Here is a 7,566-nt window from a genome sequence, read left to right as displayed (position 1 = left end):
AGTGTTCCCTTGTCATCAGGCTTCCTATCAAAAATACAGAATCCTGGGAACCATTCCAGATCAAAAAACCAGAATCTCCAGGAAAGATTCCACAAAAGGTATACTTTCTTTTTTTCTTTTTAAATGTGCATTTATTTTTGAGACAGTGCAAGTGGGGGAGGGACAGAGAGTGAGACAGAGGATCTGAAGCAGGCTCTGTGCTGACATGACAGCAATGAGCCCCATGTGGGGCTTGAACTCATGAACTGCAAGATCATGACTTCAGCCAAAGTTGGACACTCAACCAAGAGAACCACCAAGGTGCACCTTGTTTAAAACAAAACAAAACAAAACAAAACAAAACAAATTTTATTTTTTTTTTAATTTTATTTTTTATTTTTTAAAATTTACATCCAAATTAGTTAGCATATAGTGCAACAATGATTTCAGGAGTAGATTCCTTAAGCCCCTTACCCATTTAGCCCATCCCCCCTCCCACGACGCCTCCAGCAACCCTCAGTTTGTTCTCCATATTTATGAGTCTCTTCTGTTTTGTCTCCCTCCCTGTTTTTATATTATTTTTGTTTCCCTTCACTTATGTTCATCTGTTCTGTCTCTTAAAGATCTCATATGAGTGAAGTAATATGATTTTTGTCTTTCTCTGACTAATTTCACTTAGCACAATACCCTCCAGTTCCATCCACGTAGTTGCAAATGGCAAGATTTCCTTCTTTTTGATTGCTGAGTAATACTCCATTGTATATATATACCACTTCTTCTTTATCCATTCATCCATCGATGAACATTTGGGCTCTTTCCATACTTTGGCTATTGTTGATAGTACTGCTATAAACACTGGGGTGCGATTGCCCCTTTGAAACAGCACACCTGTATCCTGTGGGCAAATGCCTAGTAGTGCAATTGCTGGGTCATAGGGTAGTTCTATTTTTAGTTTTTTGAGGAACCTCCATACTGTTTTACAGAGTGGCTGCACCAGCTTGCATTGCCACCAACAATGCAAAAGAGATCCTCTTTCTTTGCATCCTTGCCAACATCTGTTGTTGCCTGAGTTGTTCACGTTAGCCATTCTGACAGGTGTAAGGTGGTATCTCATTGTGGTTTTGATTTGTATTTCCCTGATAATGAGTGATGTTGAGCATTTCTTCATGTGTCGGTTGGCCATCTGGATGTCTTCTTTGGAGAAGTGTCTATTCATGTCTTTCGCCCATTTCTTCACTGGATTATTTGGTTTTTGGGTGTTGAGTTTGATAAGTTCTTTATAGACTTCGGATACTAACCCTTTATCTGATATGTCATTTGCAAATATCTTCTCCCAATCTGTCGGTTGCCTTTTAGTTTTGCTGATTGTTTCCTTCACTGTGCAGAAGCTTTTTATTTTGATGAGGTCCCAGTAGTTCATTTTTGCTTTTATTTCCCTTGCCTCCAGAGACGTGTTGAGTAAGAAGTTGCTGTGGGCAACATCAAAGTGGTTTTTGCCTGCTTTCTCCCCGAGGATTTTGATGGCTTCCTGTCTTACATTGAGGTCTTTCATCCATTTTGAGTTTATTTTTGTGTATGGTGTAAGAATGTAGTCCAGGTTCAGTTTTTTTGCATGTCGCTGTCCAGTTTTGCCAGCACCACTTGCTGAAGAGACTGTCTTTATTCCATTGGATATTCTTTCCTGCTTTGTCAAAGATTAGTTGGCCATACATTTGTGGGTCCATTTCTAGGTTCTCTATTCTGTTCCATTGATCTGAGTGTCTGTTCTTGTGCCAGTACCATACTGTCTTGATGATTACAGTTTTGGAGTATAGCTTGAAGTCTGGGATTGTGATGCATCCTCCTTTGGTTTTCTTTTTCAAGATTGCTTTGGCTATTTGGGTCTTTTCTGGTTCCATACAAATTTTAGGATTATTTGTTCTAGCTCTGTGAAGAATTCTGGTGTTACTTTCATATGGATTGCATTGAATATGTAGATTGCTTTGGGTAGTATTGACATTTTAATAATATTTGTTCTTCGTATTCAGGAACATGGACTCTTTTTCCATTTTTGTATCTTCTTCAATTTCTTTCATAAGCTTTCTATGGTTTTCAATGTATCAATTTTTCACCTCTTTAGTTAGATTTATTCCTAGGTATTTTATGGTTTTGTGTGCAACTGTAAATGGGATTGATTCTTTGATTTCTCTTTCTGTCACTTCATTGTTGGTGTATAGGAATGTAACTGATTTCTGTGCATTGATTTTATATCCTGCAAATTTGCTGAATTCATGAATCAATTCTAGCAGTTTTTTGGTGGAATGTTTTGGGTTTTCCGTATAGAGTTATCATGTCATCTGTGAAGAGTGAAAGTTTGACCTCCTCCTAGCTGATTTGGATTCCTTTTATTTCTTTGTATTGTCTGATTGCAGAGGTTAAGACTTCTAATACTATGTTGAGTAACAGTGGTGAGAGTGGACATCCCTGTCTTTTTCCTGACCTTAGGGGGAAAGCTCTCAGTTTTTCCCCATTGAGGATGAGTTTCTTTATGCTTTTGATTAACTGATTTATGTATTTGGGTTCTCCCACATTTGGCGCATAAATGTTTATAATATTTAAGTCTTCTTGGTGGACAGACCCCTTGATTATGATATATAATGCCCTTCTGCATCTCTTGATACAGTCTTTGTTTTAAAGTCTAGATTGTCTGATATAAGTATGGCTACTCCAGCTTTCTTTTATTGGCCATTAGCATAATATATGGTTCTCCATCCCCTTATTTTCAATCTGAAGGTGTCTTTAGGTATAAAGTGGGTCTCTTGTAAACAGCACATAGATTGATCTTGTTTTCTTATCCATTCTGTTACCCTATGTCTTTTGATTGAAGCATTGAGTCCATTGACGTTTACAGTGAGTATTGAAAGATATGAATTTATTGCCATTATGCTTGTAGAGTTGGAGTGTCTGGTGGTGTTCTCTAGTCCTTTCTAATCTTTTGTTGCTTTTGGTATATATATATGTGTGTATATATATATACACACATATATATATGCATATATATATATATATATATATACATATTTTTTTTTCATCTTTTCTCCCCTCAGAGAGTGCCCCTTAACATTTCTTGCAGGGCTGGTTTAGTGGTCACAAACTCCTTTATTTTTTGTTTGTTTGGGAAACTTTGTATCTTTCCTATTTTGAGTGATGGCCTTGCTGGATAAAGAATTCTTGGCTACATATTTTTCCGATGCAGCACACTGAATATATCCCACCATTTCTTCTGGCCTGCCAAGTTTCTGTGGATAGGTCTGCTGCAAACCTGATCTGTCTTCCCTTGTAGGTTAGCAACTTTGTTTCCCTTACTGCTTTCATGATTCTTCCCTTGCCTGAGTAGTTTGTGAATTTGACTATGATATGCCTTGTTGATGGTTGGTTTTTGTTGAATCTAATGACGGTCCTCTGTGCTTCCTGGATTTTGATGTCTGTGTCTTTCCCTAGGGTAGGAAAGTTTTCCACTATGATTTGCTCACATACCCCTTCTACCCCTATTTCTCTCTCTTCCTCTTCTGGGACCCCTATGATTCTGATGTTGTTCCTTTTTAATGAGTCACTGATTTCTCTAATTCTTAAATCATGCTCTTTTGCCTTAATCTCCCTCTTTTCTCCTGCTTCATTATTCTCTATAAGTTTGTCCTCTATATCGCTGATCTCTGTTCTGCCTTGTCCATCCTTGCTGCTGCTGCATCCATTTGTGATTGCAGCTCAGTTATAGCATTTTTTTTTTTTTTTTTTTTTTTTTTTTTTTTTGGCTTAGACAACAAACATTTATTTGTCATAGTTCTGGAGTCTGGTAGGTGCATGATTAAGGTGCAGGCAGATTCAGAGTTTGGTGAGGGCCCTCTTCCTTTTTTTTTTTTTTTGGACTCATCTTAAAAAATTTATTTTTATTTTATTTTTTTACTTTATTTTATTTTTTATTTTATTTATTTATTTATTTTTTAATATATGAAATTTACTGTCAAATTGGTTTCCATACAACACCCAGTGCTCATCCCAAAAGGTGCCCTCCTCAATACCCATCACCCACCCTGCCCTCCCTCCCACCCCCCATCAACCCTCAGTTTGTTCTCAGTTTTTAACAGTCTCTTATGCTTTGGCTCTCTCCCACTCTAACCTCTTTTTTTTTTTTTTTCCCTTCCCCTCCCCCATGGGTTTCTGTTACGTTTCTCAGGATCCACATAAGAGTGAAACCATATGGTATCTGTCTTTCTCTGTATGGCTTATTTCACTTAGCATAACACTCTCCAGTTCCATCCATGTTGCTACAAAAGGCCATATTTCATTCTTTCTCATTGCCACGTAGTATTCCATTGTGTATATAAACCACAATTTCTTTATCCATTCATCAGTTGATGGACATTTAGGCTCTTTCCATAATTTGGCTATTGTTGAGAGTGCTGCTATAAACATTGGGGTACAAGTGCCCCTATGCATCAGTACTCCTGTATCCCTTGGATAAATTCCTAGCAGTGCTATTGCTGGGTCATAGGGTAGGTCTATTTTTAATTTTCTGAGGAACCTCCACACCGCTTTCCAGAGCGGCTGCACCAATTTGCATTCCCACCAACAGTGCAAGAGGGTTCCTGTTTCTCCACATCCTCTCCAGCATCTATAGTCCCCTGATTTCTTCATTTTGGCCACTCTGACTGGCGTGAGGTGGTATCTGAGTGTGGTTTTGATTTGTATTTCCCTGATAAGGAGCGACGTTGAACATCTTTTCATGTGCCTGTTGGCCATCCGGATGTCTTCTTTAGAGAAGTGTCTATTCATGTTTTCTGCCCATTTCTTCACTGGGTTATTTGTTTTTCGGGTGTGGAGTTTGATGAGCTCTTTATAGATTTTGGATACTAGCCCTTTGTCCGATGTGTCATTTGCAAATATCTTTTCCCATTCTGTTGGTTGCCTTTTAGTTTTGTTGGTTGTTTCCTTTGCTGTGCAGAAGCTTTTTATCTTCATAAGGTCCCAGTAATTCACTTTTGCTTTTAATTCCCTTGCCTTTGGGGATGTGCCGAGTAAGAGATTGCTACGGCTGAGGTCAGAGAGGTCTTTTCCTGCTTTCTCCTCTAAGGTTTTGCTGGTTTCCTGTCTCACATTCAGGTCCTTTATCCATTTTGAGTTTATTTTTGTGAATGGTGTGAGAAAGTGGTCTAGTTTCAACCTTCTGCATGTTGCTGTCCAATTCTCCCAGCACCATTTGTTAAAGAGACTGTCTTTTTTCCATTGGATGTTCTTTCCTGCTTTGTCAAAGATGAGTTGGCCATACGTTTGTGGGTCTAGTTCTGGGGTTTCTATTCTATTCCATTGGTCTATGTGTCTGTTTTTATGCCAATACCATGCTGTCTTGATGATGACAGCTTTGTAGTAGAGGCTAAAGTCTGGGATTGTGATGCCTCCTGCTTTGGTCTTCTTCTTCAAAATTACTTTGGCTATTCGGGGCCTTTTGTGGTTCCATATGAATTTTAGGATTGCTTGTTCTAGTTTCGAGAAGAATGCTGGTGCAATTTTGATTGGGATTGCATTGAATGTGTAGATAGCTTTGGGTAGTATTGAGATTTTGACAATATTTATTCTTCCAATCCATGAGCAGGGAATGTCTTTCCATTTCTTTATATCTTCTTCAATTACCTGCATAAGCTTTCTATAGTTTTCAGCATACAGATCTTTTACATCTTTGGTTAGATTTATTCCTAGGTATTTTATGCTTCTTGGTGCAATTGTGAATGGGATCAGTTTCTTCATTTGTCTTTCTGTTGCTTCATTGTTAGTGTATAAGAATGCAACTGATTTCTGCACATTGATTTTGTATCCTGCAACTTTGCTGAATTCATGTATCAGTTCTAGCAGACTTTTGGTGGAGTCTATCGGATTTTCCATGTATAATATCATGTCATCTGCAAAAAGCGAAAGCTTGACTTCATCTTTGCCAATTTTGATGCCTTTGATTTCCTTATGTTGTCTGATTGCTGATGCTAGAACTTCCAGCACTATATTAAACAACAGCGGTGACAGTGGGCATCCCTGTCGTGTTCCTGATCTCAGGGAAAAAGCTCTCAGTTTTTCCCCGTTGAGGATGATGTTAGCTGTGGGCTTTTCATAAATGGCCTTTATGATCTTTAAGTATGTTCCTTCTATCCCGACTTTCTCCAGGGTTTTTATTAAGAAAGGGTGCTGGATTTTGTCAAAGGCCTTTTCTGCATCGATTGACAGGATCATATGGTTCTTCTCTTTTTTTTTGTTAATGTGATGTATCACGTTGATCGATTTGCGAATGTTGAACCAGCCCTGCATCCCAGGAATGAATCCCACTTGATCATGGTGAATAATTCTTTTTATATGCTGTTGAATTCGATTTGCTAGTATCTTATTGAGAATTTTTGCATCCATATTCATCAGGGATATTGGCCTGTAGTTCTCTTTTTTTACTAGGTCTCTGTCTGGTTTAGGAATCAAAGTAATACTGGCTTCATAGAATGAGTCTGGAAGTTTTCCTTCCCTTTCTATTTCTTGGAATAGCTTGAGAAGGATAGGTATTATCTCTGCTTTAAACATCTGGTAGAACTCCCCTGGGAAGCCATCTGGTCCTGGACTCTTATTTGTTGGGAGATTTTTGATAACCGATTCAATTTCTTCGCTGGTTATGGGTCTGTTCAAGCTTTCTATTTCCTCCTGATTGAGTTTTGGAAGAGTGTGGGTGTTTAGGAATTTGTCCACTTCTTCCAGGTTGTCCAGTTTGTTGGCATATAATTTTTCATAGTATTCCCTGATAATTGCTTGTATTTCTGAGGGATTGGTTGTAATAATTCCATTTTCATTCATGATTTTATCTATTTGGGTCATCTCCCTTTTCTTTTTGAGAAGCCTGGCTAGAGGTTTGTCAATTTTGTTTATTTTTTCAAAAAACCAACTCTTGGTTTCGTTGATCTGCTCTACCGTTTTTTTAGATTCTATATTGTTTATTTCTGCTCTGATCTTTATTATTTCTCTTCTTCTGCTGGGTTTAGGCTGCCTTTGCTGTTCTGCTTCTATTTCCTTTAGGTGTGCTGTTAGATTTTGTATTTGGGATTTTTCTTGTTTCTTGAGATAGGCCTGGATTGCAATGTATTTTCCTCTCAGGACTGCCTTCGCTGCGTCCCAAAGCATTTGGATTGTTGTATTTTCATTTTCGTTTGTTTCCATATATTTTTTAATTTCTTCTCTAATTGCCTGGTTGACCCACTCATTCGTTAGTAGGGTGTTCTTTAACCTCCATGCTTTTGGAGGTTTTCCAGACTTTTTCCTGTGGTTGATTTCAAGCTTCATAGCATTGTGGTCTGAAAGTGTGCATAGTATGATCTCAATTCTTGTATACTTATGAAGGGCTGTTTTGTGACCCAGTATGTGATCTATCTTGGAGAATGTTCCATGTGCACTCGAGAAGAAAGTATATTCTGTTGCTTTGGGATGCAGAGTTCTAAATATATCTGTCAAGTCCATCTGATCCAATGTATCATTCAGGGCCCTTGTTTCTTTATTGACTGTGTGTCTAGATGATCTATCCATTTCTGT

This window comes from Panthera tigris, chromosome A2 (assembly GCF_018350195.1).
Source record: "Panthera tigris isolate Pti1 chromosome A2, P.tigris_Pti1_mat1.1, whole genome shotgun sequence".
NCBI classification, from domain to species: Eukaryota; Metazoa; Chordata; class Mammalia; order Carnivora; family Felidae; genus Panthera; species Panthera tigris.
The sequence above is the reverse complement of the archived record's forward strand: the minus strand, read 5'-3'. Positions refer to the sequence as shown.